Here is a 27,636-nt window from a genome sequence, read left to right on the forward strand (position 1 = left end):
AATGCAAGAATTGCAAAGTCAAATCCAAGAACTACTTGATCGTGGTTTTATCCAACCTAGCCATTCACCTTGGGGCGCTCCGATTTTGTTTGTTAAAAAGAAAGACGGATCCCTACGAATGTGCATTGATTATCGTGAACTAAATAAATTGACGGTTAAGAACCGATATCCTCTTCCTCGCATCGATGACCTCTTTGATCAACTACAAGGGTCTTGTGTATATTCGAAAATCGATCTCCGCTCGGGTTATCATCAATTAAGGGTTAAGGGGGGAGATGTCTCCAAAACCGCTTTCCGGACTCGTTACGGTAGTTATGAATTCCTTGTCATGCCATTTGGTCTCACTAACGCACCGGCGGTGTTCATGGATCTTATGAACCGCGTGTGCAAACCGTATCTTGACAAATTCGTTATCGTGTTCATCGATGATATTTTAGTCTATTCAAAAAGCGAAGAAGAACACGAGGAACACCTCCGACTTGTGCTTGAACTTTTAAGACAAGAACAACTATATGCCAAATTCTCCAAGTGTGAATTTTGGTTAAAGGAAGTTCAATTTCTTGGTCATGTTGTAAGTGACCAAGGTATTAAAGTCGATCCAACGAAAATCGAAGCCATTAGCAAATGGGAGACTCCTACTACTCCTACTCACATTCGTCAATTTTTGGGTCTCGCCGGGTACTATCGTAGATTCATCGAAAATTTCTCTTTGGTTGCACGTCCTCTAACCGCATTGACTCACAAGGGAAAGAAATTCATTTGGGCGACCGAACATGAATCCGCATTCCAAATCTTGAAAACGAAGCTAACCACCGCCCCTATCTTGTCACTTCCCGAAGGCAATGATGACTTTGTTGTATATTGCGATGCCTCAAAACATGGTTTTGGGTGTGTATTGATGCAACGAACGAAAGTCATTGCTTATGCTTCTCGACAACTCAAAATTCATGAACGAAACTATACGACACATGATCTCGAACTCGGAGCCGTTGTCTTTGCACTTAAAATGTGGAGACACTATCTTTATGGAACCAAGAGTACTATCTTTACCGACCACAAAAGTCTCCAACACATTTTCGATCAAAAGCAACTAAACATGAGGCAACGACGGTGGATTGAAACTTTGAACGATTACGATTGCGAGCTTCGTTACCATCCCGGGAAGGCAAACGTAGTAGCCGATGCCTTAAGTCGAAAAGAAAGAGCGGTGCCTCTCCGTGTCCGAGCTTTAAACATCACCATTCACACCAACCTTAATAGCCAAATTCGGGTAGCCCAAGATGAGGCTCTCAAGGATGAAAACATCTCTCTCGAACACTTGAACGTCCTCACCTCTCGATTCGAAGTTAAAGAAACCGGACTCCGATATTTCGCCGGAAGAATTTGGGTGCCTAGTTATGGGGATCTACGAAGCCTTATTTTAGATGAAGCCCATAAGTCACGATACTCGATTCACCCCGGTGCCAATAAGATGTACCACGACCTTAAACAACTATATTGGTGGCCGAACATCAAAAGGGACGTAGCTACTTATGTTTCCAAGTGTTTGACATGTTCCAAAGTCAAAGCCGAACACCAAAGACCGTCCGGATTACTTCAACAACCTGAGATCCCGCAATGGAAGTGGGAAAGGATAACGATGGATTTTATCACCAAGCTACCAAAAACGACGGGCGGTTATGATACCATTTGGGTTATTGTTGACCGTCTCACCAAATCCGCACACTTCCTTGCCATGAAAGAAACGGACAAAATGGAGAAACTTGCACAACTTTACATTAAGGAGATCGTAGCCCGACACGGTGTACCTTTATCGATTATCTCCGACCGAGATGGCCGTTTCGTTTCTAGATTTTGGCGTACATTGCAAGAAGCGTTGGGAACGCGTTTAGACATGAGCACCGCATATCATCCTCAAACCGATGGACAAAGCGAACGTACAATTCAAACCTTAGAGGACATGTTACGAGCTTGCGTGGTTGATTTCGGAAAAACTTGGGACAAGCACTTACCTCTCGCCGAGTTCTCTTACAACAATAGTTATCACGCGAGTATTAAAGCCGCACCTTTTGAAGCGCTATATGGCCGCAAATGTCGTTCACCTCTTTGTTGGGCCGAAGTAGGCGACGTACAAATCACCGGACCCGAACTCATTCACGAAACCACCGAGAAAATCGTTCAAATTCGAGATAGGCTTAGGACGGCCCGAAGTCGTCAAAAGAGCTATACCGACAAACGACGCAACGATCTCGAATTTCAAGTCGGTGACCGAGTAATGTTAAAAGTCGCACCTTGGAAGGGTGTAATCCGTTTTGGGAAACGCGGGAAGCTAAATCCGCGGTATATTGGTCCTTTCGAAATCTTGGAGCGTATTGGAACCGTTGCTTATCGTTTAGATCTTCCGCCTCAATTGAACTCCGTTCATCCTACCTTCCATGTATCCAACTTGAAAAAGTGTCTTGCCGAACCGGATATCGTCATTCCTCTAGAGGAGCTTACCATTGATGACAAACTTCATTTCGTGGAAGAACCGGTTGAAATTGTGGACACCTCCGTCAAGACATTGAAACAAAGCCGAATCCCGATTGTTAAAGTCCGTTGGAACGCCAAAAGGGGACCCGAGTTTACTTGGGAAAGACAAGATCAAATGCAAAGGAAGTATCCTCATCTATTCGTGAATTCGGAAACGCAAGGTCTCGAGGAAGAAACAACGACTACTACGCCTACTTAAATTTCGGGACGAAATTTCTTTTAAGGTGTAGGTAATGTAACATCCCGCCTTTTTCCGTCAACTTTTCCGTTTAACTATTTAAGTTCCGTTAGATGTTTATAACACATCTCGTTAATATGCGTTTGAATTATCTTGTTAGGTAATTCTCGCACCCGATTTAAGTTGAGGGACCAATCTTGCCAAATGTTGAAACTTGTGACTAGGTCAAAGAGTCAAACTCTCATTCTATCCATTCATTCATCTCTTCCAATTTCTTAATACTTCAACTTTTCCTCTCAACTTCAAGAACAAAGATTCATCATCCAAAACCGAGCTAGTGATCTACTTGCCAAACAAAATACATATTTGAACTCCTCGTGATCTCCTCGTCGTTTCCATACCGATTTCATCAATTTTGGGTAACTTTCTAAAATCACTAATTCTTGTGTTCTTGAGATTTTTAACTTATAAAAGTGTTAATTAGTGTCTATGGCTCAAGTCTAACATGAATATATGATTTATATGCTCGATCTCGTTGTTTTAGTGTAACTAGCATGAACTTGAATTTTGGTGTGTTGTTCTTGAATTTTGGATGATCATATGTTGTTAGATGTTAAAAGTTCATGTTTTAATTGTGTTTCTAGTGTTACTAGCTTCATTATGATGTATAGTTTGATTAATGAAACCTCCTAAACTTGATTATGAAATTTGGTGAATTTAGGTTAAGGTTTCATGAACTTAAAATGGACTTTTAATGATTTGAATGACATGGAATGTTAGTGGTAAGTGTTAGGTTGTGTTGTATGCTTAATTACCTTCAAAACGGCATATCATATGTATAAATTGGATTCCCGAAACTTAAATCAAAATTGATAAACTTGAAACTTGAAAATAAACCTCTATTGATCGCTTGACGGGATTTCGGTTATAGTATATGATGTTTTTGCTTGATGAAAAGTGCTTAGTTGCGTTCCTTGTCGAAAGAGCTTTCCGATGATATAAAATACATGTTCTAATTGTTTGCGGTTTGTAATTTGGGTTGGTTTGATTGTTGGTTCGTGCACTTAGAGTTGCAGCAAACAGGGTCTGGAAACAAACCAGGACGCCGTCCAGAAAAGCAGGACGCCGTCCCAAACTTAAAAGAGGGACGCCGTCTAGCTCTCAGGGACGTCGTCCCAACCTTAAAAGAGGGACGCCGTCTAGCTCTCAGGGACGCCGTCCCAACCTTAAAAGAGGGACGCCGTCTAGCTCTCAGGGACGCCGTCCCGTTTGCCTAAAACTGGCTGTTCGCTTGGTCATTTGACATGAAAATGTTTGCTATGCTACGGACCTCCGATTAACATGAAACTTGGCCAACATGCTCATATATGATTATATAACTTAGAAAAATTGTCGGATATCCAACCCGACCCCGTTGACTTTTCTGTTGACTTTGACCCGACCAAGTTGACTTTTAATCAAACTTAACCAAATGGTTGTGCAATCGTTCTAACAAGCTTTTATACTTGTATTTTGCATGAAACATGACAACGTGATTCACATGCTACATTATTGAGTCGTAACGAGCCATAGGACTAATTGAACATCTCTGACCTATCGTGTTTACCGTTATTGATACAACCTATTGTTTAGGTCAAGACTAGCATTGTTCCTTGCACACGTTTACTTGTCGAAGTACTTTACTACTCGTGCACCCAAGGTGAGATCATAGTCCCACTTTTACTCTTTTTGAACTTACATTTGGGATGAGAAAACATAAACATTTCTTTACTAAGTGAACACAAGTACAGGAAAACAAACATTCTACATACGAGTTTAGAACAAAATCCTCAATTCGATTATCATTAGTTACACTTGCCGGGTGTAAGCGAGAACTTATGTTGTATGGATCCATATGGGTTTGACAAACCCTCATTCAAACGGTTCGCTACCGTTTACGAATGAAATATATTTTCGAGAAACAGTGTATGTTCTAGCACTAAGTGATGGGGTTCAATGGAAGGAAATGTTAAGCATTGATAATTGGGTGCTCGTGAAACAAACTTTTGGAATGTATTACTATTATTTCATTGATGCAAATCTTGTGGTTCACTTGTACTTACTTACTTAAACCTATGATTTCACCAACGTTTTCGTTGACAGATTTCTATGTTTTTCTCAGGTCCTTGAACGATACATGATACATGCTTCCGCTCATTATTTGATACTTGCATTGGATGTCGAGTATACGTGCATTTCATGGAGCGTCTTTTGACTTTATTTTAAACCGTGTCGCCTAGATTTCATTCGTATTATAACGTTGTAACTTAACTATTGGTTGAACAATTCTTGTAAACTTTGGGAACAATCTTTATTTTGAAATGAAGGCGACATATTTTGGTCAAACTTTGTCTTAAAGACTTATGACCACGTAACGGGACCTAAGTAGACGGCGCCGTCAAACATGATTTGGTCGGGTCGCTACACCCGCCTCCATACAAAAGGCAAGTCGAATGGCTCACAAATTAGTGAACCAGATCAAAGGAAGGATTAAAGAGCAGACGACTGAAGAGGCTAACATGAAACAAGTCAAGAGAAAGTGGGAAGAAACCAATGACAAGAGTCACCAATACAACAACAACAATCACAACCATAATCGCAATAACCATCTCAATAACCGCAACATCAATCGCAACAACAAATTCAACAAACGTCCTAACAACAACTACAATAACTGTCCCAACAACAATAACAACAACAACAATAGCAACAATAACAATCCCAACAACAATCTTAATAACAACAATGGCAACAAAAACCAAAAACAGTCATGCCAAAGGTGTGAAGAGAATCAATAGGGGTTCTGCACGACATTTTGCACTAGGTGTAGAAGAAATGGTCATAGTGCGGCAAAGTGTGAGGCTTACGGACCAAAGTTTAACAGAACTAAAAGAACAAATAATGTCAGAACAGATAATGCCGCCATAGTTTGCTTTGCATGTGGAAAACCGGGCCACATTAGTAGAAATTGCCCGAATCAGGGGAATACTAGTGGGCAGGGCCACAGAAGAGTTTTCAATATTAATACGGCAGAAGCGCAGGAAGACCCGGAGCTTATTACGGGTACGTTTCTTATTGACAATAAATCTGCTTATGTTTTATTTGATTCGGGTGCGGATAGAAGCTATATGAGTAGAGATTTTTGTGCTAAACTAAGTTGTCCACTGACGCCTTTGGATAACAAATTTTTACTCGAATTAGCAAACGGAAAATTAATTACAACAGATAATATATGTCGGAATCGAAAAATTAATTTGGTTAGCGAAACATTTAAGATTGATTTGATACCAGTAGAGTTAGGGAGTTTGATGTGATAATCGGTATGGATTGGTTGAAAAAGGAGAGAGCAGAAATCGTATGTTACAAAAATGCAATTTGCATTGTACGAGAAAAAAGAAATCCCTTAATGGTGTACGGAGAAAAGAGCAATGCGAAGCTAAATCTTATTAATAATTTAAAGACGCAAAAACTAATAAGAAAAGGTTGCTATGCTGTTCTAGCACATGTCGAGAAAGTACAAACCGAAGAAAAGAACATCAATGATGTTCCCGTCGCAAAAGAATTTTCCGATGTATTTCTGAAAGAATTACCAGGACTGCCTCCACACCGATCTGTTGAATTTTAAATAGATTTCGTACCAGGAGCTGCACCAATAACTCGTGCTCCATATAAACTTGCACCCAGCGAAATGAAGGAACTCCAAAGCCAATTACAAGAACTTTTAGAGCGTGGTTTTATACGACCAAGTACATCACCATGGGGAGCTCCTGTTTTGTTTGTCAAAAAGAAGGATGGTACATTCAGGTTGTGTATTGACTACCGAGAGTTGAACAAACTTACCATCAAGAATCGTTACCCACTACCGAGAATTGACGACTTATTTGATCAACTACAAGGCTTATTCGAAGATCAATTTACGTTCCGGGTATCATCAAATGCGGGTGAAGGAGGATGATATTCCGAAGACTGCTTTCAGGACGCATTACGGTCATTACGAGTTTATGGTTATGCCGTTTGGGTTGACTAACGCACCAGCTGTGTTCATGGACCTCATGAACCGAGTGTGTGGACCATACATTGACAAGTTTGTCATTGTTTTCATCGATGACATACTTATTTACTCAAAGAATGATCAAGAGCACGAAGAACATTTGAGAAAAGTGCTAGAGTTGTTGAGGAAAGAAAAACTGTACGCTAAGTTTTCAAAGTGTGCATTTTGGTTGGAAGAAGTTCAATTCCTCGGTCACATAGTGAACAAAGAAGGTATTCAAGTGGATCCGGCAAAGATTGAAACCGTTGAAAAGTGGGAAACCCCGAAAACTCCGAAGCATATACGCCAATTTTTAGGACTGGCTGGTTATTACAGGAGATTCATCCAAGATTTTTCCAAAATAGCAAAACCCTTGACTGTATTAACGCATAAATGGAAGAAATTTGAATGGAAGGATGAACAAGATAAAGCGTTTCAATTATTGAAGAAAAAGTTAACTACGGCACCTATATTGTCATTACCTGAAGGGAATGATGATTTTGTGATATATTGTGACGCCTCAAAGCAAGGTCTCGGTTGTGTATTAATGCAACGAACGAAGGTAATTGCTTATGCGTCTAGACAATTGAAGATTCACGAGCAGAATTATACGACGCATGATTTGGAATTAGGCGCAGTTGTTTTTGCATTAATGATTTGGATGCACTACTTATATGGGGTCAAAAGTATTATATATACCGACCACAAAAGTCTTCAACACATATTTAATCAGAAACAACTGAATATGAGGCAGCGTAGGTGGATTGAATTGTTGAATGATTACGACTTTGAGATTCGTTACCACTCGGAGAAGGCAAATGTGGTAGCCGACGCCTTGAGCAGAAAGGACAGAGAACCCATTCGAGTAAAAGCTATGAATATAATTATTCGTACTAACCTTACTACTCAAATAAAGGAGGCGCAGCAGGGAGTTGTAAAAGAAGGAAAGTTGAAGAATGAAATACCCAAAGGATCGGAGAAACATCTTAATATTCGGGAAGACGGAACCTGGTATAGGGCTGAAAGAATTTGGGTACCAAAGTTTGGAGATGTGAGAGAAAAGGTACTTAAGGAAGCACATAAAACCAGATATTCAATACATCCCGGAGCGGGGAAGATGTACAAAGATCTCAAGAAACACTTTTGGTGGCCGGGTATGAAAGCCGATATTGCTAAATACGTAGGAGAATGTTTAACGTGTTCTAAGGTCAAAGCTGAACATCAGAAACCATCAGGTCTACTTCAACAACCTGAAATCCCGAAATGGAAATGGGAAAACATTACCATGGATTTCATTACTAAATTGCCAAGGACTGCAAGTGATTATGATACAATTTGGGTAATAGTCGATCGTCTTACCAAGTCAGCACACTTTCTGCCAATGAGAGAAGATGATAAAATGGAGAAGTTGGCGTGATTATACTTGAAGGAAGTTGTCTCCAGACATGAAATACCAATCTCTATTATCTCAGATAGGGATGACAGATTTGTTTCAAGATTTTGGCAGACATTGCAACAAGCATTGGGGACTCGTCTAGACATGAGTACTGCTTATCATTCACAAACTGATGGGCAAAGTGAAAGGATGATACAGACCCTTGAAGACATGCTACGAGCACATGTTATCGATTTCGGAAATAGTTGGGATCGACACCTACCGTTAGCAGAATTTTCCTACAATAACAGTTACCATTCGAGTATTGAGATGGTGCCATTTGAAGCACTTTATGGTAGAAAGTGCAGGTCTCTGATTTGTTGGAGTGAAGTGGGGGATAGACAGATTACGGGTCCGGAGATAATTCAAGAAACTACCGAGAAGATCATCCAAATTCAACAACGATTGAAAACTGCCCAAAGTCGACAAAAGAGCTATGCGGACATTAAAAGAAAAGATATAGAATTTAAGATTGGAGAGATGGTCATGCTTAAGGTTTCACCTTGAAAAGGCGTTGTTCGATTTGGTAAACGGGGGAAACTAAATCCAAGGTACATTGGACCATTCAAGATTATAGATCGTGTCGGACCAGTAGCTTACCGACTTGACTTACCGCAACAACTCGCCGGGGTACATAATACTTTTCATGTCTCAAATTTGAAGAAATATGTTGCTAAAGAAGATCTCACCATTCCATTAGATGAGATTACAATTAACGAAAAACTACAATTCATTGAAGAACCCGTCGAAATAATGGATCGTGAGGTTAAAAGACTTAAGCAAAACAAGATACCAATTGTTAAGGTTCGATGGAATGCTCGTAGAGGACCCAAATTCACCTGGGAGCGTGAAGATCAGATGAAGCTGAAATACCCTCACCTATTTCCAGAAGATGCGTCAACACCTTCAACAGCTTAAAATTTCAGGACGAAATTTATTTAACGGGTAGGTACTGTAGTGACCCGAACTTTTCCATGATTATATATTAATTGAAAACTATATTTCCATGATTAAATGTTTCCAACATGTTAAGCAATCAAACTTGTTAAGACTTGATTATTTGAAATGAGTTTCATGTAGACAATTGACCACCCAAGTTGACCGGTGATTCACGAACGTTAAAACTTGTAAAAACTATATGATGACATATATATGATCATATATATAGTTAACATGATATTACGATAAGTAAGTATCTCATTAGGTATTTTAACAATGAGTTATATACATAAAATTGAGTTTGTTGAATTAAGAAACTCGAAACGATATATATAACGATTATCGTTATAACAACGTCTTACTAAATACATATGAATCATATTAAGATATTGATACACTATGTTTAATCATGATAAATGATAAGTAAAAATGTCATTAAGTGTATTAACAATGAACTACATATCTAAAAACAAGACTACTAACTTAATTATTTCGAAACGAGACATATATGTAACGATTATCGTTGTAACAACATTTAACTGTATATATATCATACTAAGATATATTAATATATCATAATATCAGGATAATGTAATAATTCAACATCTCTTTAGATATAATAAACAATGGGTTAACAACATTTAACAAGATCGTTAACCTAAAGGTTTCAAAACAACATTTACATGTAACGACTAACGATGATTTAACGACTCAGTTAAAATGTATATACATGTAGTGTTTTAATATGTATTCATACACTTTTGAAAGACTTCAAGACACTTATCAAAATACTTCTAATTAACAAAAATGCTTACAATTACATCCTCATTCAGTTTCATCAACAATTCTACTCGTATGCACCCGTATTCGTACTCGTACAATACACAGCTTTTAGATGTATGTACTATTGGTATATACACTCCAATGATCAGCTCTTAGCAGCCCATATGAGTTACCTAACACATGTGGGAACCATCATTTGGCAACTAGCATGAAATATCTCATAAAATTACAAAAACATTAGTAATCATTAATGACTTATTTACATGTAAACAAAATTACACATCCTTTATATCTAATCCATATACCAACGACCAAAAACACCTACAAACACTTTCATTCTTCAATTTTATTCATCTAATTGATCTCTCTCAAGTTCTATCTTCAAGTTCTAAGTGTTCTTCATAAATTCTATAAGTTCTAGTTTCATAAAATCAAGAATACTTCCAAGTTTGCTAGCTTACTTCCAATCTTGTAAAGTGATCATCCAACCTCAAGAAATATTTCTTATTTACAGTAAGATATCTTTCTAATACAAGGTAATACTCATATTCAAACTTTGATTCAATTTCTATAACTATAACAATCTTATTTCGAGTGAAAATCTTACTTGAACTTGTTTTCGTGTCATGATTCTGCTTCAAGAACTTTCAAGCCATCCAAAGATCCTTTGAAGCTCAAGTTATTTTTTCATCATTTCCAGTAGGTTTACCTACTAAAATTGAGGTAGTAATGATGTTCATAACATCATTCGATTCATATATATAAAACTACCTTATTCGAAGGTTTAAACTTGTAATCACTAGAACATAGTTTAGTTAATTCTAAACTTGTTCGCAAACAAAAGTTAATCCTTCTAACTTGACTTTTAAAATCAAATAAAAACATGTTCTATATCTATATGATATTCTAACTTAATGATTTAAAACCTGAAAACACAAAAAAAACACCGTAAAATCGGATATACGCCGTCGTAGTAACACCGCGGGCTGTTTTGGGTTTGATAATTAAAAACTATGATAAACTTTGATTTAAAAGTGGTTCTTCTGGGAAAATGATTTTTCTTATGAACATGAAACTATATCCAAAAATCATGGTTAAACTCAAAGTGAAAGTATGTTTTTCAAAATGGTCATCAAGACGTCGTTCTTTCGACTGAAATGACTACCTCTTACAAAAACGACTTGTAACTTATATTTCTGACTATAAAACTATACTTTTTCTATTTAGATTCATAAAATAGAGTTCAATATGAAACCATAGCAATTTGTTTCACTCAAAACGGATTTAAAACGAAGAAGTTATGGGTAAAACAAGATTGGATATTTTTTGATTGTTTTAGCTACGGGAAATATTGTAACAATTATATACAAATCATATCCTAGCTAACTTATATTGTATTATACATGTATTCTAATATATTATGTAATCTTGGGATACCATAGACACGTATGTAAATGTTTTGACAAATCATATCGACCCATGTATATATATTATTTGGAACAACCATAAACACTCTATATGCAGTCATGTTTGAGTTAGCTATACAGGGTTGAGGTTGATTCCAAAAATATATATACTTTGAGTTGTGATCTAGCCTGAGACGTGTATACACTGGGTCGTGGATTGATTCAAGATAATATATATCGATTTATTTCTGTACATCTAATTGTGGACAACTAGTTGTAGGTTACTAACGAGGACAGCCGACTTAATAAACTTAAAACATAAACGTATTAAAAATGTTGTAAATATATTTTGAACATACTTTGATCTATATGTACATATTTGTTATAGGTTCTGAATCGACCAGTGGCCAAGTCTTACTTCCCGACGAAGTAAAAATCTGTTAAAGTGAGTTATAGTCCCACTTTTAAAATCTAATATTTTGGGATGAGAATACATGCAGTTTTATAAATATTTTACGAAATAGACACAAGTAAATGAAACTACATTATATGGGTGAATGATCGAAGCCGAATATGCCCCTTTTTACTTGGTAACCTAAGAATTAGTAAACCGATCTACTAATTGACGCGACCCTAAAGATAGATCTATTGGGCCTAACGAACCCCATCCATGGTTGCGGATGCTTTAGTACTTCGATGTTGTTTTATAATGTCCGATGGATTTCCCGGAATGATAGGGGATATTCTTATATGCATCTTGTTAATGTCGGTCACCAGGTGTTCACCATATGAATGATTTTTATCTCTATGTATGGGATGTATATTGAAATATGAAATCTTGTGGTCTATTATTACAATTTGATAAATATATAGGTTAAACCTATAACTCACCAACATTTTTGTTGACGTTTAAAGCATGTTTATTCTCAGGTGATTATTAAGAGCTTCCGCTGTTGCATGCTAATATGTGGACAAGATTTGGTGTCAGCATGCATGTATAATATTGTTTAAAACTGCATTCGAAATTTATTTTGTTGTAACATATTAGTATAGTAAACCAATATGTATTGGTAGTGTGTAAGTGTGATATTTTTAGATTATCATTTCTGGATAATCTAGGTGGTGTCTTTTTAACCTTGTCGATAAAATAAAGGTTATGGTTTGTTTTAAAAACGAATGCAGTCTTTGAAAAACGTCTCATATAGAGGTCAAAATCTCGCAACGAAATCAATTAATATGGAACGTTTATAATCGATATGAACGGGACATTTTAACGTACTCGAAGGACATACATTATACTTTAGGTGGGCTATGGTTTGAAGCTCGGAAAGATTGTGAGTTTAGTGATTTGTGGTTAAAAAAAATAAAAGAATGTGAATAGATTGTATATATAATACATTCGTAGACGATTATATTACATATATAACTGTACGAATTTGCCAGGGCCATGGTCAAAAATGATGAAATTTCCCTTAAACTTTTACTATAGTTAGGTTGGGGTGCCAACCACGATAGTTAAGCAAAACTGGGATATCAACTACGCAAAAAAAAAGTTTAGGTGTTATGATGCAAATATGAACAAACCACAGGTACCAACGGAGTAATTTTTTATTTACTTTATATTTTGTGCATCAATTATTCATTCGAATTCATTTTGCAGTCTCCATTTTGTACGTTGATTATAGATGTATATCAGTATATGAATCCTTTTTGTTTATATTTTGAATATTGGGATGAACACAATATCCAGTAACATTAAGTGATTTCATAATTAGAATATCAATATATGGATGTATATGCATCTTTTTTATCGGATATTGGGATGAATAGTGCATCTAGTAAAATTCAATTCAATGTTTTCATGATAAAAATATCAATAAATAACACGAAGAAAAATTCTTTTGGTCAGCGTTTAATCCAAATACTTATGATTTCTTTTGTTAGTCTTCATAATCTGACAATTATGTTTGAAGAAGTCAGATAAGTATGAAGGATATGTTTTTTTGATATTATAAATATTATCAAGAATGATTTTATGATGGTATAAAATAGGAATGGTTGAGGTAATGTGTATGGTCAGTTTTTAACTTTAGAAGTTCATTGTTCATGCTGCTACAAAACAGAACAAATTAATTTGGTTAATTAATTTAAAATTAATTTGGTTAATGACATTATCCAACATACTAAGATTTTTTTTATTTTCTTTTTAATTTTTTTAAAAAAAGATAATAGCTTAATTATGATGTCATCATTTTAGGATTTTGATAAAAACTTTATATATATATATATATATATATATATATATATATATATATATATATATATATATATATATATATATATAGTCGCTTCCCCTGTAGTCGTCAGCTCGTTTTTGACAGATCCGATTGGGTGTTCATAATCTGGAGTAAAAGGATTCAAAAATACAAGGTTGACTAATGGTTAGTTGCTATCCAAGATATAATCTAAATATAGACAATATATGATATGATATGTATGTATCGGCTTCGCCGGACGCTCGGGCTCCGCGTTTCAAGTTCGTTATCCTAACCGTATCCTCTGCTCCACCGGGATCCTGACCACCTCTTATTTATATATATATATATATATATATATATATATATATATATATATATATATATATATATATATATATATATATATATATATGGTAAGGATCCAGCGCTTAGTGGGTGTTGGTGGAATAAGGGGATAAGTGATTTTGTGATTTTTATATATTTAGTTTTACAACTTCTATTTAAAAATAAAAATAAAAAAATTGATGGTATCAATTTTCATTGTGTAGATTCAGAAAAAAAATAATTTTTTTTTAACCGGATCCTTAACATACATCTGATGCATGTTAGCTGTTGTTCATGCACTAGATGTATGTTAACAAAAAAAAAGAGAAAAAATGACTTCTGATTAATGAAAAACGGTGTTTAGGGTTTAGTAATTACGGTTTAGAGTTTAGATATAGAGTTTAGAATGAGTTTTTAATACGAACGGTTAAGAGTTTAGGGTTTAAAAAAAACTCTAAACCCTAACCCCTAAATTCTAAATCGGGCTAAATTAAAATATAAAAAAAAAACTAAAAACAGGTTAAATGCATCAGATATATGTTAAGTTGCGGTCAAAATTAAAAAAACAAAAAAAAACTTTTTTCTGAATCTACACAATGAATGCTATTTTCAGAAATTTTTATTTTTTTGAATTGGAGCTTTAGAACTAAAGATATAAAAAAACAAAATCACTTATTCCCTTATCCTAAAATTAGTGCTTATCCCTTGATCTCATATATATATATATATATATATATATATATATATATATATATATATATATATATATATATATATATATATATATGCACTGTTGTAAAAAACCCGATTAATTCCTGATTATTCGTCGATTAATCCCCGATTACTCCTTTTTAAGAGCAATCCGTTTCGATTTTTTAAAATTTGTTTAATTAATAGGTCAAAGTCAATTGATGGGTCAAAATCGAATATGGTAATCAATGTCGGTTAAAGTCAAAATTGGTCAACATTCTAACATGAATTTAAACTTATACTTAAGAGTTTTTGAAAAAAATTAACAATTTTAGAATATTAATATTTTAATGTTTATGTTTCGATTTTCTTCTATATTTACACATAAATATAATATTTCGATGTATAAAGTATAATCTGATTAATCCCTAAATTTTCGATTATCCTTTTCAAAGACCCGACCGATTAATTTCCGAAAAGTGAATTTTGCAACCTTGTATATATGTATAATGGTGGTGCTACTAAGGTAAAGTAAAGAAAATTGTGGATCAAGAAAAAACCCTGGAATGAATACAAGTGAATTTTTCTTATAATAAAAAATTTAGCATTTAATTTATGAATCAATGTCCAGTAAAATACTGAATATACATATAATATACTATGTCATCGGTTAATTTTATCATGTAACCTGCCAATTTTTAAGTTATATACACATTATTAGTTGAATTGAACTAGACTAGTTAGGTTTTGGTGTAACTGGTATTACCATAAGATAAATAAGGATTTTTTAACATTATCTCAACAAATTTGACCAGATCATTTTTCATTTGTGAGTTCAAATCAACAAAGTTGAAAAAAGTAATATCATTGTGGCCACAGAGGATCATTCCTGATAACTCCGGGTATTCACGAAACGAGTAATTGTTCTGGATTAGTTGTTCGTAAAGCAAGTCAGAAGAATACACATGTATAAAAAAATGCCAGTTAAGTTTTTCAGAATCTCAAGCACGTAATCGACACTTTTCCCCATAGGTAAAATATAACCGAAAGTTAAGAATAATGTAGTGTGGTTGAAAAAGGAATTGAAGTATGGTAGTAGCGAATTCGAGAATAGAGCTCGACGCTCTTTAATCCTTTCTATAACAAGTCTTACGATGTAACATGTAACAAGAAAGGGCCACTTGCACATTCTATTATTGGGATCAATTGGGTAATTCATAGAAGAATGAAGAAATGACTTTATTTTGCTAGAAAAGGTTAATTTGAATGCAACTAACACATAATGTCCATTTATCAAAGATAAAACAATGAGAAATATACCATAAAGCATAAATTACTATTACTATTACTATTACTAATATAACTAATAGACAAAATTTGTCTTATTAGTTATGAATAGTACTATTTAATTTTTCATTTTTTACACACCTAACCCCCTAACTTTGATTAAAATACAAATCGAACTCTCCATTTTATACCTATATTCTATTTTTCATTTTTCACACACCTAACCTCTAACTTTGATTAAAATACAAATCGAACCCCCCATTTTAGACCTATATTCTAAAATATTATTTATCCCATCACTAACACCAAAAATACTGAATAATAACACCCACCACGTAACTACTGTGCTACATTTTTTTTTTTTGTCTCTAACGATAAAAATAAGCAACTTTCGTAAAAGGAACAACCCTTCAATGCTACCAAAAGATATCGAAAAACATTTTTTTTTACAAAATAGATCAAGACTTTTTTTTAACTCGCATTCAAAACGGAGCCCCCGGCGCGAAGCGAGGGCTCCACAACTAGTTCTCACAATTTGAGATGTGTAAACTTTTCTATAAAAAAAAAAAAAAAAAAAAAAAGTAAAGTAAACTCAAATGTGTCATAATTTCACTTGTATAACACACTAGTTAGAATAATAATATGTTGTGCACCTAATAATATTTCGATACATGTTTCCAAATATATTAGAAAGTAGAAAGAACATCTTTTTTTTTTTTTCGCATCATCTAACAAAGTCCTTTACTTCTCTATTGGAACATCAAATTTTATACTGTAGTTTACTACGATCTTTCACTACCCGACTACCCTACATCACCCAACCATCTTGTCTCATCACGACTTTGGTAGCCACCACCTAATCTCTTTTGTATCCATTCTTTACTCGAAAAACATCTCATATGAAAACCCTTATAACAAATTAATGTAATCTTTAAGCCGCAATATGTTTTGGTGGTGAAAGATAACGGTGGATTTGGATGGGCAAACTATAAATTTAATGTTTAAGTAGAGTTAGAGACCAAATTTAGGCCCCGTTTAGTTCACGAAATTTAATGGGATATCGGCAAAATTGGAATTAAATTTAGACACGCCTTGTGTCTAAATTTAATTCAAAATCCGTCGGAATCCCATTTGAGCCAAACGGGGTGCATTTTAAAATGAAAAGGAGAAGAAGAAAATACTGTTGGTTGAATGTTGGTTAATGAACTAACCGACAAAGTTAAGTATGATGGTTAACCAAAGAATATGTTTTGATGATGACACATAAATATGCATAAGTGATGATCGACATCTTAACATAAAACACGCAAGTTCACTAATCCATACTTGATCTTGCAAATGACCAAATCAACAAAACTTAGAATGAAAATAAACATCATAAAGTTACACGGTCAAAGTACGGTCGACCGTATACCCAATCGTAGAAGCCCAGACTGAATCTGCAACGCAGTTTTGTGAAAACAAGTTGCACGGTCTCCACTACGGTCAACCGCAGTGCGACCGCAGAATTCACTATCACCATTTTTGATCAAATTTAGTTTGACCACTTTCCGACATCTATAATTCAACCTTTCTCAACACGCTTAGAATAGATGCATCCTCCATACTCAATTGTGTTTTGGTCATAAATACACTAATCATGGTTAATCACGCTTAATTACATCTTAATGATAATTTAACCATGATTAGGCATAACACATAAGTGTTAATCAATAACTTGTGATCTTAAAACTTGTCTACACATTCTTAGAATGATCACCAGGTACCAACACACATAAGTCAATGTCACTAGAACACTGATTACAATTAAAGATTACTTAGTGACAAACTAAGGCTAAATGAAGAACAACATCTTTAAGTGTAACTAGTAAAGACTTATAATCCTAGAATACACTTAGATACATTTAGGATGGTCACCAAGTCCCAACTAGAGATTGTTCTTCCCTTGTACATGTGTTGGACATTAATGTGTGCCTACACATTAATCATGCAATATGTTATATTGCAAGTAAGCTTGCTAAAGCTTAAACCATAGTGTTGTGCAAATATCTATATGATTGATTTTAGAATAACTATCTCTTGTTATATGTGAGTATTACTTGCTACTTGCTAATATGTTTAATACTCATTAATTTGCCAACTTGTTAACATGCTTGCTATGTGTTATTAGTTAGAACACTAGGATTCAAATAACTAGCTTACTTCAATGAATTAAGTGTAAAATGGTTTACAAGCAATAATGGTCAATAATCTATTTGGTCTTGTCTAAGTAACACATTATGTAACATGTCCAAGTATAACTTAACATTGATGTCTTGACACACTTAATGTTTAACTTAGAAAGACATCTTTCAATTAATCTTTATTTAATCTTGAAATAAATATGATTTGTGATTAATTGAAACTAGGAAGTTAATGACATGTTGACTAGTCTTTAGGATTGAACCAAATACATTAATGAATCTAACTAAGTCTTGACCAAACTGAGATTACCCAAAATGACAATCAAGACACTTCTCCAAGACTGTTAGGTTTACCACATTTGAATTGTTATGTCATTTTCACACAATAAAACCAAATCTCACACACTTAATGCATATAGTACTTGCATAGGATATTGAGTTTCTTTTGCAGGTGCAAGATGAAGTAAAGATTCTAAAATGTGTCAAATCTGAGTCAAACGGCTATACAACGGATACATATTTTGGACTGAGGCACGCACGATCGAACCACGGTCGACCGTGCCAGTGACCGTGTGACAACGGCTAGTTTTTGAATTCCACTATAAATAGCAAGCATTGGAGAACATTTGAAGCGGAACCTCATGCACATTTCAAAGGCTTATTTCCAAAGATCACAAGGGCTTTAATTACTACTCAAATGTGATCAAGCAAGAGAAGATTCTATGATCTTATAGATATAGAATTTGATTGTTGTAAACTTACTAATCAAATTTGTTTATCTTGTGAGTTTACTTAGTGTGATGTATATCCTAAATTTGTCTTAGGATTATCATCACTAATTGTATAAGTCTTGTAACTTCAATTAGTAGAAGCATAGGCTAGCTTAGTAATCTACTTCCTTAAAGGGACTTAAGAAGTTGATTAATCTTATTTGGAGATTAATGCTTGTCCAAGTTGAAGACAAGTTGTGCTAGGTTGGAGTTGGTCTTTCAAAGACTTAGAAAGATTAGGTTTGTTGCCTACCAAAGAAGTTGAAGACTTGTAAATCGAACCTCCACCGGGTTTGGAGAAAAGTGTAATCGGGGAGTGGATTAAGGTGGATTAGTTAACATCTACCCGAATCACTATAAATCCTTGTGTCTATGTACTTTATATTACTTTACTTATCATTTTGAACATAAACACCACACATCAAGTTTGAGTTGAATTGGTTGATCATAGTTAATCAAATTTAGTGATCAATCGATAAAGTGTTAAAAACGTATTAAGTAACTATTCACCCCCTCTAGTTACTTACAAATACTTTATAAAAAAATTCTCTAGTTTTTTTTAACAACAAAATTTTTTATTAAAAAGAATCAAACCTTCTAACAAGGAGCTAGAGAGAAAACAACCATTACAATGGCTTAATTAGTCAATCGTTCCATCTTATTTCGATTTTCCTCTACTAACAAATCAATTAAACGAATACAATTGAATATAATCGAAAATACAATTCTCTTTCAATTTTTTAAAGTTGAAAAAACCCTGTTTCGTCATTTCCAAAGATGCCAACCAAACAAGCCATGAACTTACAATTTGTTCTAGCCATCCACTTGATATATATATATATATATATATATATATATATATATATATATATATATATATATATATATATATATATATATATATATATATATATATATATATATATATATATATATATATATGGTGAGGATCCAGAGAGAATCAATGATGGGAGAGAACCCGTAGCACCAGATTGACCTCAATCTACACCAGATTGAAGATGGTTCTATGAGTTCTCTCCATACCTAAGTTCTCTCTTGATCCTATTTATATAATTTATCCAAAATGTTTCTCTTAAAATGAAGCTCCGTTTCGAATATAATTAATTGCGTTTTGTTCGTAAAATTATTTCGAGTTGAACGTTGATAACGGAGAAATCTAGCTCGAACCAATTTTCATTATTAGGTGCACATTTGAGCACAGGAAATAAAATTGGCGAGCAACATATATTTGGTATATTTATTACTATTTAATATATTTTAATTATTTTTTATTCTTTTTTTCACCCAACTTCCAATATTATTTTAACACATCACCCAACAAGTCACTCCTTTATTTTACAGTTTATCAGCACGCCCGTCAAGTACTGCACCTCAACCCTCAACACGTCACTTTTGCTCATCACCATTAAAAATGGTCTAAAACGACCAATGTGGCTATTAGTAATATGAAAATTAGCTAAAATTGATAGCAAACTTAAATCACTAATCCGTCCATCTCTAATCTATTGTCCTATTTTAATGTTAGAGATCTTTTCTTTTTAACTTTAACTTTAGATTATTTTTTATGTATTACATAATAATTAATGAATTTTATACCGTTAAAAATATATTCAAAAATCAACTTGATGATATAAATTTTATTGAATAAGATATAATATAAACATAATATTTTAAGTTAAAGTAAAAAGAAAATAATTTTAAAATTAAAACAAGACAATATATTTAGGATCGATGAGGTATTTGTTTGAATTTTTTTACAAATAAAAAAATCGAATTTATTAAGTTTGAAAAGTATATGTGGTGGGTAGAAGGATGAATAAATATGACAAAAAGGTGAAAAGGGAGATTAAAAGTACCAAACACACACTGCCAAACTAGGAAAGGACCAAATGCATGAGTTTAGGGAGGGTTGGGTAGATAATTGGCAGGTTCAATTATTTGCACATGCGCATTCACTGCAAACTACCTAATCTTTTGCTAATTCCAATATCTATGTTATGCTCTTTCCTAACTTTATAGTTCCTACAACATAAATTGTATATTTACGAATGACAGTGATACCCCGTACCCGTTAGTGATAAAAGTTATGTCATTTGGAAGTTTTCATCAAAACGAGCGCATGTTCGAATCTCATTTTTGATAATCCATCCATTTCATTACAATTGTCCAATATAACTTTTCATAGTCCTTTTTGTTTAACTTTAACTCTAAATTATTTTATTTATGTTATATAATACTTGATAAAATTTATATCCATTAAAATATATTTAAAAAACATTCCATTCATATCATTTTTGTAAAAAGTTACATAGCAAAAAAAAAATTTATTTAGAGTCAAAGTTTAACTAAAAAGACTCTGAAAAGTCAAACTGAACACTTGTAATGGAACGCAGGAGTAAATACAATTATTGATAAAGTGAGAAGATAATTGTTCCTACCACATAGGGTATTAGGTGGAGGTATTGTCTAAACATCCAACTTTTACAAAATGAATTTGGTGAGTTTCCAAAGAAAATACAAAGTTTGATGACTCTGCCGATCTACACATTTTCGCCAACATAAGTTATATGCTCCTCATAGTTATTGCTTGCAACTTACAAATTAGTAGTAACTAGAAATATTTCAGACCGCGCGTTGCAGCGGAACATTCTGAGAACTAAGAAAAAAGAGGTCAAGAGGACTCGAATCTTTTGCCTTACCAACTCATGAACTTACAATTTGCATTAGACATTCACTTGATACAATTATAAGTTGAGTTTATTTATTATATAGTGTATATATTTCCCTTTAAAAAAAACTCTATTTCGAATATAATTAGTTGTGTTTTGTTCGTAAATTTATTTCGAGCTGAACGGTGATGACGGAGAAACCTAAATCGCAACGGGAAAAAAGATAAATCCCGTCAAAAAATTGGGTGAGTATTATTTAATAATTATTGTATTAAATTTCAAAGTTACGTTTTAACTCCTCAAAATATAATTTATACCTAAGTTTTATCCCTAAATACTTACAAAACTTACCCCCTAAGTAACTCTCATGTTACAGAAATTTCCTCTAGCAAATACGGCAAGCATAAGTATATAATACGACCAATTTTTTGATGGCATTTAGTAAATATTGATAATGATAATTGATAATGATAATATTTATAGATCAGGAGGGTTCATGGGAAACTTAGATGTGAATTTTGATGTTGAATTATCCATGTAAAGGCGTGGCAGAATTCGTCGTTTCAGTTATATCGGATTGTTGTTTTAAGTTTGCGTTCACACTATAACCGGTCCCTCAACTTCGGCTTAACTTACACAACGCTCCCTTGAGTTTACACTTTTTCAGGGGTAGAAAACGTAAATATATAATTTTATTAAAATAAAAGAAACTAATTCCACTCGAATTTTTAACGGGCCCTATTTTCTAGCTCGGTGCGAGTTAAATTTTTCCGAGACCATCGTTCAACTTGAAAAAATCTGACGAACACAACGGGACTAACTACGCGCGAAACGGACATCGTTAAAAAAACACTAAATATTTCGGGCTGTATTTCATATCGCTCGGTGCGAGTTAAATTTTTTCGAAATCATCGTTCAACTCGAAAAAATCTAACGAACACAACGGGACTAACTACGCGCGAAACGGACATCGTTAAAAAAAAACTAAATATTTCGGGGCATATTTCATACATATACATACACGTACAACAAACAACTCAATCTATTAGATATATTGAATACCAAACAACATATATCCAAATTCGACCGCGCGTTGAATACAACCGCAGCAACGCGCGGTCGAATTTTTTTCTAGTTTAAGACTAAAAGTTGGTGGTTCGTAGTATTACGGTTAATGTTCAAAATGTTAATATTTCATTTTATTTTGTATTGAACAATAAAATAGAAAACATAAAGAAACGAATGCAAAATGCATTCGGTTTTTGTGAACCTACGACACTGATCCATAGAGGGGAAATGGCCCTGTGAAAGAGAGCAACACTTCTTTTGCAGTAGTTTTGCTCTATTTGAACTTTTTACATTATCGATCAGTACTACAACTAGATTGCACATTTGAACTTAAAAACTTGATCATTAAGACACTCGCAAATAAATCAGTCACTCAAACCATCATTTTAACGGGTCTTGGAATGCAGTTGATTTAGTTTTGGAACGGAAGGTTCGGATCCATGAAAACATTGATTTTCTTTTTTTTTTAAGGCAAGTTGCTGGGTGCTGGTATCACCCAGGGAGGAATTAACCTTCGCGTCATGTTCCACACACGCACGAACTTTCGAGAGAAAACCCGAATCGCATTGCAGGAACCCGATCCTTATACCATCCCGAGGGACAGGTGGACCGAGTTTGAATCCTATATAAATGTGAGAAAACCCCCCTCAGGGTCAATCTGGAGCTCCATATTTCAGGAAGATTAATTAAGAAGGTGAGTTGAACGAGACTCGAACTCATGACCTCACCGCTACCCCAAACACTAAGAATGGAGATATAATTCGCCTAAAAACGCGGTGGTCATCAAAACATGGATTAACTAGAGATTCAATAGATAACTCTGGAGTTTCGAAAGATTACACAGGTAAATTATTTCTTAAAACATTGATAAAAAAAGAAGACTTTTTTGCACAGTTGGTCCCTCTATTATACCTCAAATCGCTAGTTTGGTCCCTCGGTTTTTAATTTGGCAATCAGCGTCCCTGAGTTATTTTAATTTTGCAATTGGCGTCCCTCTGTCAAATTTCTGTTAAAAAGCTCCGTTAACCTGGTCATGTGCAATGCATGTGAGGGTAAAATCGTCTTTTTACTAAAACAAGGGACCACCGGCGCAAAACTAAAACTGAGGGACCACTGGCGCAAAAATAAAAATATAGAATTTTTCTCTTTTTTTCTTTTCTTTTTTTTCTGTTCTTTTTTTATTCTTTTTTTTTCCTTTTTTCTTCTTTTTTTTAACTTTTTTTTATCGAAATAATACAACAAATGTGACAACCCGGTTTCATTATTATTATTATTATTATTATTATTATTATTATTATTATTATTATTATTACTATTATTATTATTATTATTATTATTATTATTATTATTATTATTATTATTATTATTATTATTATTATTATTATTATTATTATTATAGTTATTTTTTTATCGAATTTAAACAGGAATATTTTTTTTCCATCGACACCTTTGTTCTTGACCCATTTTGCCAAAACCTCGAATTCGATTCAATTTTCAAAAAGTAATAATGCAGTCCTGTTAGGAATCCTCTAGTGAAACTTCCTGTAAAATATCAACTTCCAATTTTTGTTATCAAAGTCGAATTTACGAGTCAAAGTTTCGGTTGTAAAAGTCAAACGTTTTGTTCATCGCGAAATTCGTATTTGTTTTAGTGTTTCTGTTGAAATTGATGATTCAGAAAGTTTCTATAAAAGATTTGCAACATATTTTGTTTAGGAATCGTGGGTTAAAACAACTTTAATTTCAAAAACACGATTTGAGTTTATATTTTTTTTTTCACGAACAGCTTCTGCTTCTGCTGTTTCTTTATTTTTGTTTCCTTTCTTTTTGTGTTTGATCATTCCAGTAAAATCGTTTCTGTTTGTTAATCCTAAAACCCATTTCAACGTTTTGATTATTACGATTGAGTATTGTTTTGGGCCGATTGGTTTGAAGAAAATGATGAAGGGAATAAAAACATTATTAATACGGGTTATATATTTACGGGTCTCACATTTAATCAGAAAAACAGAATGGTTCAGATGGTTAGGGAGGTGTCGGGTCAATGAGAGGTCTCGGGTTCGAGTCTCGGCTATGGCATTAATTTTTTTTGAACAAGAAAAAAAAAGTTAAAAAAAAGTTTCGAACAAGAAAAAAAAAGTTAAAAAAAAGAATTAAAAAAAAGTTAAAAAAAGTTTCGATACAAAAAAAAAAGTTAAAAAAAAGAATTAAAAAAAGTTAAAAAAAGTTTCGATACAAAAAAAAAAGTTAAAAAAAAGAAAAAAAAGGAAAAAATTAAAAAAAAAGAGAAAAAAAAGAATAAAAAAAAGAACAGAAAAAAAGAGAAAAATTCTATGTTTTTATTTTTGCGCCAGTGGTCCCTCAGTTTTAGTTTTGCGCCGGTGGTCCCTTGTTTTAGTAAAAAGATGATTTTACCCTCACATGCATTGCACATGACCAGGTTAACGGAGTTTTTTAACAGAAATTTGACGGAGGGACGCCAATTGCAAAATTAAAATAACTCAGGGACGCTGATTGCCAAATTAAAAACTGAGGGACCAAACTAGCGATTTGGGGTATAATAGAGGGACCAACTGAGCAAAAAAGTCAAAAAAGAAAGACTTAGGAAGGAATAGTAGTTATATTAAATTATTCAGCCAGTATATATCTTACTGTAGATTTCTTCCTTTTAACTGTTTGTCAATATTTTTTTTTGAAAAGCAAGATAATTTTATTGATAAGGAAATGATACAACGAGGATTACAACATGAATAACATTAATTTGAGCGAAACTCGAGGACCTATACTAGATATATCGGAACAGTATTATCAAACTTAACATCAATCACCATTACCCTCATCATCTACTAATACATAAAAAGGATTGTTTGTTTCAATTCTATCTTTGAAATATGTCTTATTATTACCTTCACCATCAATGCCCTTCCCTTTATCTGTTTTCCTTAAAACATTCTGATTTCGGTTTTTCTGGGACTCCACATTCCAATTTGTTTCCTCCACAGCAATATTGTCTTTAATACCATGATTATTCTTAACTGCATTTTGCTTGATACCTTTTGCTTCTGTTGACTGCCATTGACTTTTATTATTATCAAAATTCAACTTATGAGATACCCTTCCTTTCTGACTAACAACTTTAGAGCCGTCCTCAACACACTGGTTATTTAAATCAACTGTTTCACCATCATTGTTGTTTTTCAAAGCGTCTTTTAACACTTGTGCTGAAACTTCATCTTCTGTTTTAGGCCTAATTTTACAAGTATTAAAAGAGTGCCCAAACACTTTGCAATGAGTGCATAAAGGCGGTTTCCATTGATAAGTCACCTCAAGTTTACCCACTTTGGCTGGAAAAGAACCAATCACAGGATAGGAAAATTCGACAAAGCTAGGAAGGTCATCAGCTGCATTGACTTCAGTCAAAACTCTAGCAAAACCTAGTCTTCCACTTTTACTTAAACATCTCTCTGAAGTAACTTTGTCCATCAACATAGGCCTACCAATACCACTAACAAGTTTACCTATACTTCTGCCATTCCATAGTTCAATGGGTATATTGTGAATGCAAATCCAAATTGGAACTTTTTCAGGTTCAATTTTTTCAAGCCAAACCCCAGGTTCCCACTGATTCACGAAAAAAGGAACATTATTAACTAACCATGGACCACTCTCAAGAACCTCCTTCATACCCTTTTCGTTATTAAATTTGCATAAATAAAATCCTGCAGCTGTTTTGACGATTTCTTTAAGGTCATACCTTCGCCACATTCTCCTTAGATGGGCATTAACAACCCTATATTCCATAGAAGTTCCAATAAAATACCCATATAATTGAAGGGAAAAAGCACTACCGCCCTTCTTAACCTCCTCGGCGGAGAAAACTACTCTCTTTTGACCACTAGACATTAAAACTGGAGGAATGAACTCCATTTTTAATTCTTCTTCATCTTTGGTTTGTTTTAAGAAGTCAGCAAAAATGATGTTTGGATTTACCCATGCTCTTGGGGATTTAGTATTTGTATTGCATTGCCCATCACTAGTCTCAACCCCTTCCATTGTTGTAGATTTAATCCCAGAAACACATTATCTTTATCACCGCTATTATTATCCTGCGTATTCATTAAATTTACATTGTCACCCAATGTAAATTGGGAGAAATCATCAGGAACAACAATTGACTCTCTAATACCATCATTCTTAAATAACTTAACAGCATTCTCAGCAGCAGCCACTAGGTTTACATCAACCTCATTATAGCTACCATCTTTTGAACTTTTAAAGAATACAACAGGACTAGCCGGTTTAGCAACAGCAATAGTTTCACCAATAGATTTAGCAATAATATCATAGTTACTAGCAACAATATCATCAATAGAATGATCAGTTACAGCAGAATTCTTACCATACCCATCTTTCTTCCTGTTACCTTTGCGTTTTTTAATTACTTCAGGGAGAATTTTTTCATTAGCAGGAATAGAAGAATCACCAACATAAGGAACAAATTGAGCACTCTTCTTTTCCTTTGACGGACCATCCCCAACTTCAATCAGCTGGTTCACTTTACCCTTCCTCTTTCTAGAACTATAGGTTTTCAGAATCTTCCCTTCTGAATCACAATTATCCTTCCCAGGTTGATCAATTGGCACATCTCCCTCGTTCTTATTTGGCTGATCAACTTCATCTACCATCAGATTGGAACGTACGACGTCATTCATAATCGGAGATGAACGATCCCCATCAGAATCAGATGAAAACACTTCTCCACTTTTAGAAGCCGCATCCGATGTTCCACGACTAACCAATCGGTTTCGCAAAATCCTAGTAGCAGTGTCCGTTAAATCTTGGTACTTTTTCTTCTTCTTGGACACCATGATACTCAGCAGATAGCAATAACAGAGATAGCAGGTATCTCAGTACTATAACTCAAATTTGAAAGCGACAAATCAGACCAATACTCACCTGGGTTTTGGTCGGAGATCTAAGATAGTCTTACTGGAAGAGAACGGCAGAAAACGGCGGTGCAACAG

The 27,636-nt window shown here is 34.0% G+C and overlaps 1 pseudogene; it reads left to right on the forward strand.

Annotated features, from left to right (window-relative positions):
* LOC139849550 (protein CDI-like) overlaps positions 1 to 21,490 on the forward strand; it is a 35,881-nt pseudogene extending 14,391 nt beyond the window's left edge.
* The last annotated feature ends 6,146 nt before the right edge of the window (positions 21,491 to 27,636 follow it).

Source organism: Rutidosis leptorrhynchoides, chromosome 5 (genome assembly GCF_046630445.1).
Source record: "Rutidosis leptorrhynchoides isolate AG116_Rl617_1_P2 chromosome 5, CSIRO_AGI_Rlap_v1, whole genome shotgun sequence".
NCBI classification, from domain to species: domain Eukaryota; kingdom Viridiplantae; phylum Streptophyta; class Magnoliopsida; order Asterales; family Asteraceae; genus Rutidosis; species Rutidosis leptorrhynchoides.